The sequence below is a fragment of the Nicotiana sylvestris genome, chromosome 2 (assembly GCF_000393655.2).
Source record: "Nicotiana sylvestris chromosome 2, ASM39365v2, whole genome shotgun sequence".
NCBI classification, from domain to species: domain Eukaryota; kingdom Viridiplantae; phylum Streptophyta; class Magnoliopsida; order Solanales; family Solanaceae; genus Nicotiana; species Nicotiana sylvestris.
In genome coordinates this window covers 128,208,852-128,219,539 of record NC_091058.1, presented here as the reverse complement: position 1 = coordinate 128,219,539, position 10,688 = coordinate 128,208,852, and the positions used below count along the sequence as shown (strand labels likewise).

Sequence of the window (10,688 nt, the reverse complement as noted above, 5' to 3'; positions counted from 1 at the left end):
GAAAACTAGTTAATTAAAATAGTAGAAAAATCTAATATTATTATTATTTTTTCGAGCTTTATAGTTGGGAAAAATTATGCAAATAAATGTTGGACCAACTTTATCTATTTTAAAAGAAATGTGCCAACTTCTTGTTAAAAAAATGGGCCAGCTTGTATGGAGCTTTTGGGATGCTGGAATTTATTATTAAAATGGGCCAAGAAATGAATTTCAATTGGCCCAATGCTATATAGAAGAAAAGGGGTAATTTTGTTGTTTAAAGGTAAATGGGCCAACTTTTATCTTTGATTCAATAAGGCCCAAAGTTGATACAATCTTAGCTCTTTACTTAGTTTGAGTTCATGACCATTAACTACATAGTCACAATTGTATAAACGCCCATTTTACAAAAATAGCCATTTTTGCAAAACCGGCAAAATGGTCAGATTCACAAAGATATAATCACAGCATTCCTAGAAGCATACTTAGCATTGTTACTCGGATATAATAGCTTGAAAACATGCTTAAAAAATCCATAAACGACTTACATATCACATTCAAAAACTTACAACTCAATATTCAAGTATTATGAAGGACTATATTCACATTATCACATGCTTGATACATAACAATAACATACAAGCTCTTTTGTTGTCAAACTATTCATCACATCAAATACATTTAAATGGTGCAGCATGTTCAAGTTGTTCCTATTGCTGAAAATACATACATTACGAGTCTTAAAGGATTACCTGGTAGCAAAAGAATAAACAGTAGTTCAGCAACTAAAGCAGCATAAAAACAACAGCAAAACAGCAACAAAACCAGCAACAAATCCGTGTTAAAACAACCCGAAAACTTAGAGAGGGAACCCAAAAACGAACTCTAAAGAGGACTTATACTTTTCTAAAAGTTTGCACTCTAAGACTCACTCCCAAAGCTCACCATTTCAGCTTACTTTTCATGTGTTCAACTGCTGAATTTTTTTGTTTTTGTGACAAAGCAATTGTAAAAAATGCCCCCCGGAAGTGTGATGGAATCCCCTCTATATATCAAAACAACCAGCTATTTTAAAAAATTAAAAATCAATCTTTTTGACAGATTTTTCTACAAAATCTGCTCTTAAATTCAAAAAGCAAGACTTTCTAGTTCAAATCTTGTCAAGTATTTCAAACAAAATCTGCTCTCCACTATTCAAAGATAGACTTTATTCAAATAATGTCCAAAGGTCTACATTTTCTTACCAAACAATTTGACTTTTGAGTGTTGTACTCAAAGAGTCTTGAAGCAGTAAACAAACAACCAAACAAGTACCATATACTCTTAAGTATTTTTCATTACCTCACTTTTATCAATACAAAACTATTTTACTACTTCAACAAGTGCAAAAACAGAAAATTTAACATTTCAAACTTCAAAAACTAATGCTAAAATAATTAATAATAGACAAAAATAAAATCTGAAAATTAAAAATAAAAATAAAAAAATCAGCCATGAAAAAGAATAGTATTTTACCATTTTTCACATCAAAAGGCCGAAAAAATGGTGGTATGCCAAAGAGGGTGTTCCGGGATGTCGCCGGAATTAGGCCGGATTTTGGTCGCCGGATTTTTAGGGTAGAATTGACATCAATAGCTAGGTCTTGAAGAGCTCTATCCATTGATGTAGGTATTTTGGGGTGGTAGTGGTTGGAGCTTCAAGAATTTGGGCAACAAAGTGACGTGAAAGTTTCCTAGATCTAAGATTCAAGGAGTTTGAGGGATTTTTTTTAGGATTTAGTTTGGAAATATGGAAAGAGGAAGTTGTGGAGATTACGTGGTGTGAATTTGGAGGTGGTCCGCCGGCGCCGGCGATTTCCGGCAGGCGACGGTGGGCGGAGCTGGGGCGGCGTACAGAGAGTGAAGAGAGTGAAGAGAGAGAGAAGAGAGAAGAAGGAGAGGGAAAGAAGAGAGAGGAAATAAGGGGGAAATGGGAAATTTTTTTGGGGATTTTAGGCTTTAAATACCTAAAATGAATATCAAACTAGGACCGTTGGATTAAATCAAGATGGGTGGATAAGATTGAATCTTGTCACTTAACCAAAACGACGTAGTTTCAAGACAAAACTACATTTCCCAAACCCCTTTTGGACCGGGTTTGGGCTCTTTGGGCTCAAATTTTGGCACAATTTTAATTAAATTACACTAGCCCAAACCCCACCCCATTTATCAAACCATTACTCAACTCTTAAAACCTATATATACACAAATAAGAACAAACACACACACACACATACATATTATATATATATATATATATATATATATATATATATATATATATATATATATATATATATATATATATATATATATATAAGTGAAAAATTAGGCATTTACAACTGCCCTCTTTGCTCGAGAACATGAAGAGTTTTCGTGCAAAGACAAATAAATGCCATGGATAATATTTTGCTCACATTCACTCTAGTGGAAGCATTTTGAAAAATGTGGTGACCAAACCTTGCTTCTGAGGTTGCCTACATATACTTGGCTATAAAGGAATCAAGTCAGTGTAGTTTTGGGAAAATTTGGTAGGTGGGACTACCAGACACTGGAGTTAAGACTGTTGTTGTTGTTGTTGTTGCTGTTACTCTTACCCTTACTGCTTCTTACATCAAAAGGAAAAGAGAAGAGCACTACATTTGTCTGCAAACTAAGAGTACAAAAATTCCTATCCACGTGTCTTATAGAGTCAAATCATGATTCTTGACCTGCTCGCTTGTGTTGACCTTAGATTGGATCTTAATTCTTTTGAAGAAAAGATTATGACTGAATCTCGATGGCTTGCTTTCTGGATCAGAATTTGAGAAGATGAATCTTGAGAAGCTGGGTTGCTAACACATTATCAAAGCTAAACTCCGACTATCTTGTGATCGAAGGATTTCTTTCTTCTGATGAGAAACTGAAACTGCAAGCTTTAATCGTCACCTGTGCTATACGGTAGAGCCTGCAAAGCCATCAAAGACAAACAAAAACGAACAAAATTTTTCTGCCCCAGTCTGGCACTAGGAAAATTCTATGAGTTATTAGAGATATCTGTAAATTATCTAATTTATTGAAAAGGCAGATAGAAACAGTAGTATAAACTAGCTGAAAGAGATAAAATTTGGTAACGAAGGACAGTTTAACCAGGGATCGGTACCTTGTGCAACTGAAAGGAAATGTAATCATAGGCTGGTACCCTCTCTTACTGGAAGGAAATAGAATCGGGTGTTACACCATGTATTATCGATAAAGTGTTGAATCCCTCTAGTCGAAACAGTTCGATCTGAGTTAAACTGTATTTAAACAACCTGAGCGAAGATTACTTCTACCCGAAACTACGAACTAGATTCCCCTGAGCGAAACGGTTCTACCTGGGTTAAGCTACGTAAAACACCCTAAGCGAAGAGTGCTTCTACCTGGAAACTCTAAGCTAGATCCCTCTAGGCGAAACGGTTCTACCTAGGTTAAGCTATGTAAAACACCCTGAGTGAAGAGTACTTCTACCCGGAAATATGAGCTGGATCCCCCTAGGCGAAACGGTTCTACCTGGGTTAAGCTACGTAAAACACCCTGAGCGAAGAGTACTTCTACTCGGAATATGAGCTGGATCCCCAGGTGAAATGGTTCTACCTGGGTTAAGCTAATGTAAAACAACCTGAGCGAAGAGTACTTCCACCCGGAAATATGAGATGGATCCCCCTAGGCGAAACGTTTCTACCTGGGTTAAGCTACGTAAAACACCCTGAGCGAATAGTACTTCTACCTGGAATATGAGCTGGATCCCCCTAGGTGAAAAGGTTCTACTTGGGTTAAGCTATGTAAAACAACCTGAGCGAAGAGTGCTTCTACCCGAAAACTATGAGCTGGATCCCCCTAGGCGAAACGATTCTACCTGGGTTAAGCGAATGTAAAACAACCAGAGTGAAGAGTACTTCTACCCGGAAATATGAGCTGGATCCCCCTAGGCGAAACGGTTCTACCTGGGTTAAGCTACGTAAAACACCCTGAGCAAATAGTACTTCTACCCGGAATATGAGCTGGATCCCCCTAGGTGAAAAAGTTCTACCTTGGTTAAGCTATGTAAAACAACCTGAGCCAAGAGTGTTTCTACCTGGAACTATGAGCTGGATCCCCCGAGGCGAAACGGTTCTACCTGGGTTAAGCTACATAAAACACCCTGAGCGAATAGTACTTGTACCCGGAAACTATGAGCTGGATCCCCGTAGGCGAAACAGTTCTACCTGGGTTAAGCTACGTAAAACACACTGAGCGAAGAGTACTTCTACCCAAACACTATGAGCTGGATCCCCCTAGGCGAAACTGTTCTACCTGGTTTAAGCTACGTAAAACACCCTGAGCAAAGAGTACTTCTACCCGGAAACTATGAGCTGGATCTCCCTAGGCGAAACGGTTCTACCTGGGTTAAGCTACGTAAAACACCCTGAGCGAAGAGTACTTCTACTCGAAAACTATGAATTGGATCCCCCTAGGCGAAAAGGTTTTACTTGGGTTAAGCTACAAAAATGGGAGGTGTGAATAATATTGATGCATGCTGAAAATAGAAAAATGGAGATTTTAAGGATCTTGCGTTTGGTGACGTTCATTTTTTTTTGTTCTTTGTTTCATGGAATGCAGGAATTTGGAGGGGACTTCCCTTTTGGATTGATTATTGCTGCAAAGCTCTTTAGAGCCCTTGCGCAGTTTCTCTTTGGTTGCACCTGCTTCTCACAAGGTTGCTTTGGATCGCACATATTTCATGTTTTTAAACAAAGAATAATTGTTAGTTTGAAACGGTGGTTGGTTTTATGGCCTTGATTGTTTTGATCACATGATCTCGGCCCTTTCAACTGAAACTGGTTGCTTCCTGAATACCGATTGCCTTTCTGACTTTGGAGAAACTCTAGCTTATCTGGACTTTTTCATGATGATTTGTTGGTGGAACTCAACCTTTTCGACTTTATCTTTCCTTCGTAGGACTTTTCCTTTTGATTTCTCTTTTTTTTTTCTTTTTTCTTCTTTTTTTCTTCTTTTTTTTATATTCTCTTTTTTATCATTTTTTTTCTTTTTCTTTTCTTCGGAGCATTAGGGAACTTTTGGCTCCTCAAACTTTGTTGCAACGGCTAGTCGCGTGGGACTTAACCTTTTCCAATTTTATTTCGCCTTCGTTGGCCTTTCTTTTCTGGCTTCTTTCTCCCAACTTCAAATTCAGAGCATTTGGGATGCCTTGGCTTTTTTCAACTCTTTGCCGAGGTGGTTAGCCACGTGGGACTCAACCTTTTCAACTTCATTTGCCTTTATAGGCACTCCATTTGATTTTCTCTTTCCAAGAGTTTTGATTTAGAAGCATCGGCCGCCATGGCTAGTCGGGGTCGACTTGATGCTCGTACGAGGCTGGGTGCCTTTCTACACATTAGCTCGCGCCAAATGAGAACCCTATAAATCAGTCTTGCCATCATTTCTTTGTCTTAGTTTTGGAACAGTGTTAGAGCGAAATGGATTCAAAGAAAACAAACAATGGAATGGAGAATGAGTTTAAAACAAGAAGTGTCCCTTTCGGGGAAAGGAAAGAAGGACTTATCGGGAGTACATACGGACTTCAATGAACATGACATGCCTTTTGGACTGGATGCCTGATCTGTGTAAACCGTCCGACTCTCAGAAATTCATCACAATGTTTTCCTCAACGAGAAACCTTGCCAGGACTCTGTCGGTGCCGATGGCTGTGAGGATCCTCTTTTCGATCAGGGGCGCCCTTTGCGGGTTTTTCACGAGCTGACCTCTCTCATTTTTCTTCTCGCCTTATAGTGCTCTTTACGAGTTTTCACTAACAAGACTCTCTTATTTTTCATTTCTCTTCTTACCATCGCCTCATGGTGCCCGTGTGGGTTTTCACCAATAAGGCTCTCTCATTTTATTTCTCTCATTTTTATTGCATCGGATCCAAGTAGTTGTATTCTCTGATCCTTAAACATTCTCACCGATTGATCGGAAGGACTTGAAAGGATTTGGGTAAAAATGATTTGGATCGAATTACAACTTTGGAACCATTCAGGCGGGATCATCGCCAGACCATTACAACATCTGCCCCAGTTTCACTTTTGGGGGAATTTGAATTTTTATTTTGGTATGACTGAACCCCAGAGAGAGGTTGCCTACGTATCCTTTCGGAATCAAGTCGAACGTAGTTCAGGATGACTTGAATTTGTTTTGATTGATATTTTTTGTTTCATTTTTCATTTTATTTTTTATTTTTTTTGCTTTTTTTTTCAATAACACCTTTAGGTTCCAAAGAGGGTGATCAAATAATGGGAGCCGTCTCAAAGGGTTTGCAAAGGGTTGATAGTGTTTGGGTAGCGAGAATGAAAGCCTGCGTCATCCCAATTGGAGAATATTAGTGCTATATGGAGGATCCAACATAGTACCTTTTGACTGCATTTGCATTGACAGTTATTTTAGGGACATTTCCTTCGATGTGTCCCAGGTGCAACGCACTCTTTTGGCAGTACTCTTGTTGCAATGTACGGACCTTTCCAATCCGGGAACCAATTTTCCTTCAGTTGTTCCAACTCTTTGTTTTATTTCTTTAAACTTTATCTTCATTGCGATCTAATCCTTGATTCATTATTTCGAGGCCTAACAACTTTTGGGATCTGGGCATGAAGTCCGCAAGCATGTCATGTTATTGAAATCTGCATTTAACAGAACTAAAAAGAGAATAAGAAAGAAAAATGACAAGATTAAGAAAAGAGACATTCCTGGAAAATGAAATATTAATTTCATTTGATTTTTTGATTTTTGATTTTTTTATTTGATTTTTTTTCAACTTTTTGAAGATAGAAGGGTTTGCATCAGAAAGTAAGACAATAAGGTAAAACATCCGGATCACACCCTGATATAATCCGGATGCAGAAAGGATAGCAAGACTGGCCACTAAGACTCCCGTTTGATGGGGAACTTTCATGCTTGGCGACCATTTTTGGCTTTTCTTCTATCTCGTCAAAGGCTGCAACGGCCTTCGGTGCCGGATCAAATTCCTCAGCTTCACAAATCATTCTGACCATTGGCCCAATATTGTGGGCAGGCAGCAGATTGTTCATCACATCAGAAGCTTCTTCATCCCGAAAAACGATTCTTTCAGTTACAATCAAATCTTCAACTACCCTTTTGAGGGTCCAACGGTCCTCTGTACTGTTTCCAACTGCTCTAGAGTGGTATTCACATCTAGCATCAGCTCGGTGCGAGGGGGACTCGGGGTTCGGCCATTTCGGGGCCACTGGCTGCAATAGATCTAGCCTGATTAGCTTTTGGAATAAGCTTGAATACGATTCACCAATAGGGGTGAACTGATTCTTTCTGAAAGGCTCTCTTGGGCGAGGATTGTATGGGAGATCATTTGGTTGGGGATTATATGGAGCTGGGTAAGGATGTGCATTTCTGGGAGGTGGAGCTCGGTTTTGTGTATAATATTGTGGCCGTTTGCAAGGTTGCGTGTTTCATCACTGCATACCAACAAAACCAACCACCTGAACAGAACCTGACTAATTTGCTCACACCACAACCTCGTTAGTTTTGAGACATTTAACACATAGGAAATCGCACGTTGGGGATGCAATGCACCTAATAGTTAAACATTTCTACCATGTGTTTGAATGATAACATGTTTCATCTGGGCCTTACCTAACCCTTTAAGTATGTACCTCTTTTCTTTTATTTCTATCTCTATTTAATCACTCTTGATTTTTTCGTCTTTGTCGCTTTTTATTTTTTTTGACATTCTCCTTTCTTTTTTTTGGTCACTCTTTTATTTTTTGTCACTCTCTTTTTTCTCTCTTTTTTTTTCTTTTCTTTATTTTTTTAGCTTAATTTTTCCTCAGTTAATTCTATGGCTATGATCGAATCCGATCGGGATTGCCTATGTATCATGATGCCGCATGAATCAGATCATTACGTAGTTCAGAAGAAATCAGGAATAAAGTACACAAACTAACTCTCGTTTTTTACTCACATACAAATAACTCCAATAAAGCTCCTAACAAGGAAAGTATTTTTGGATTTTTTTTTAGTAGAAAGAAAGAATTTTTTTTTTATTTCAATTTTTTTATTGAATTGTTGAAAGTGAGACTTCTAAAGAAGAGCAATTATTTTTTTGAAATTCGATTTTTTTTTTCAATTTATTTTTGGAATTGTTGAAAGAAAGAATCAAAAAAAAGATTTTTTTCTCGTTTTTAAAGTTTCTTTTTTTCTTAATTTTTTTTTGAAATTTTTGAAATAAACACTTCTAAAGAAGAAATAAAATATTTTTGAATTTTGCAACTTTTTCTTTCCATTTTCGAAAGAAAAACTTCTGAAGCAGAAAAAAAATATTTTGGAATTCAACTATTTTTTTTTTGGAATTTTCGATTTTTTTTTCTTTTTCATTTATTTATTTGTTTGTGATTTTTGAAGAAAAAAAATCTGATTTTGATTTTTTTGAGGAAGAAAGATTTATAAAAGAAAAAAGAAGAAAATATTTTTGAATTTTTTTTTTGATGATTTGTTTTATTTTTTTAAAATTGGGATCTCTAAGAAATTATTTTCTAAAGAAGGAAGTAAAGGGAAATATATTTGGATTTTTTTTTTGAAAATTGGGGGCCGGAACTGATGAGGTTTGCCTACGTATCTCACATCCGATGGTAATCAGACCCGCGTAGTTCGGTAAAACTGGGTACCTTTTTTTATAAAATTCTGCTACACTAATTTTCTAAAGCCGGTCGACAATGCAAGTAAGCCTTCCAAATGATGTATCAAGTAGCACATACGTGAACATGATGGTCTCAAATAGGATACCTGTCTTATACGGACCCGGCCTCTATGCCAAGTTTCGCTAAGTCAAATGCATGTGATGCACATAGAGCGAACCTACTAGGAAAACCAACCATGAGGTTTGTTCTCCTAGGTTTAAATCTTGGTGGAAAAGGTATCTAGACTGGCTTACTCGAGCAGACAACTCGAGCCAAGGAGGGTCAGTGTACCGGTAGCATTGCTTTCCGGCTTAACTGGTGGTGCTCCCCGCCTAAAATAAGTGTGACTAAAATCCTTCACCGGGTGTCAAACACCTCGGCTATCTCAAAGAAAGCGGGCTATGTCAAGCAAATGTCCAATTTTAATTCAAGAAGACTCGGAGGGGTGCGAGAGAACACAGTTTATATGTACCGTTCAAAAATATCAAAGCGGTTAAAAGCAAACAAGTAGAACATTATACCCAAATAAATCACAGTATATACAAAATTAATAAAGCCAAATAAAAGTCAACATGTACAAGCTCGAATTCTGGTTTTCCCCAGAAAAGTCACCAGAGCTGTCACACCCCTTTTCTACCCCTCAAAATAATAATAATATGTGTATGGGCCAAAGAGTTTTTCCAATTAAAGTGACAAAATTTGAATAGGGATTATTTTATTGTTCAGAGTCGCCACTTAGAATTGATTTTTTTGGTGTTCCAAGTCACCATTTATTTGGATCCCTAGTCAAAGGAAGGTTTGACTCTATTTTAATCGGTCCGCGAAAATAAAGTTCGGGTAAGGAATTATGTTGACCAGGGAGAAGGTATAAGGCATTCCCCGAGTCCCGTGGTTCTAGCACGGTCGCTTTATTGACTTAAACTTGGCTTGAATTAATTTTGGACAAACTGTGATTTATATTATTTTCATGTTTTACCTATCCTCTTTTATCTCTTGATTATTAGAAAAAATTAAAGAATATTTTTGAATAATAAGATGTCATAACCACACTACCCAAGCGAATGCGTGATCGACAAAATTTATTATTTAGTCATAACGGCGCTACGCAAGCGAATCCGCAGTCATGACAGACGATTGTTAGCACGTTATTTACTTTTGAAAAATTGATGCAATTGTGTTGGAGGAAACATTAACCCTCTTTTTTTCAGAAAATTTATAAATGTCACTACCACGCTACGCAAGCGAATCCGTGATTATGACAAAAGTTTTATAAATTAATTAAAACTATTGAATATGACATGAAATTGATGAATTAATTTATTAAAAGTTGAGCGTCACGCTATGCAAGTGAGTCCGTGAAATTAAACCGCACCTACTATTTGCCTAACGTTTAAATTAATTAAAGGGAAACTAGTTAATTAAAATAGTAGAAAAATCTAATATTATTATTATTTTTTCGAGCTTTATAGTTAGGAAAAATTATGCAAATAAATGTTGGACCAACTTTATCTATTTTAAAAGAAATGAGCCAACTTCTTGTTAAAAAAAATAGGCCAGCTTGTAAGAGCTTTTGGGCTGCTGGAATTTATTATTAAAATGGGCCGAGAAATGAATTTCAATTGGCTCAATGCTATATAGAAGAAAAAGGGCAATTTTGTTGTTTAAAGGTAAATGGGCCAACTTTTATCTTTGATTCAATAAGGCCCAAAGTTGATACAATCTTAGCTATTTACTTAGTTTGAGTTCATGACCATTAACTACGTAGTCACAATTGTATAAACGCCCACTTTACAAAAATAGTCATTTTTGCAAATCTGGCAAAATGGCCAGATTAACAAAGATATTATCATAGCATTCCTAGAAGCATATGTTGACAGTGAAATTTCAGCAACTAAAACGAACTCATGCTATGTGTTATACACCTAAAGTCATTCATGACATACTTAGCATTGTTACTCGGATATAA

At 37.0% G+C, this 10,688-nt stretch overlaps 1 long non-coding RNA gene across 1 annotated transcript; it reads right to left on the bottom strand.

Moving 5' to 3' along the window:
* Positions 1-503: 503 nt before the first annotated feature.
* On the bottom strand, positions 504-1,935 carry LOC138886389 (uncharacterized). Its single transcript, XR_011405102.1, has 2 exons — positions 1,495-1,935; positions 504-731 (listed from the first exon to the last, which is right to left on the bottom strand). It is a non-coding gene; the product is annotated as an uncharacterized lncRNA (long non-coding RNA).
* Positions 1,936-10,688: the final 8,753 nt, after the last annotated feature.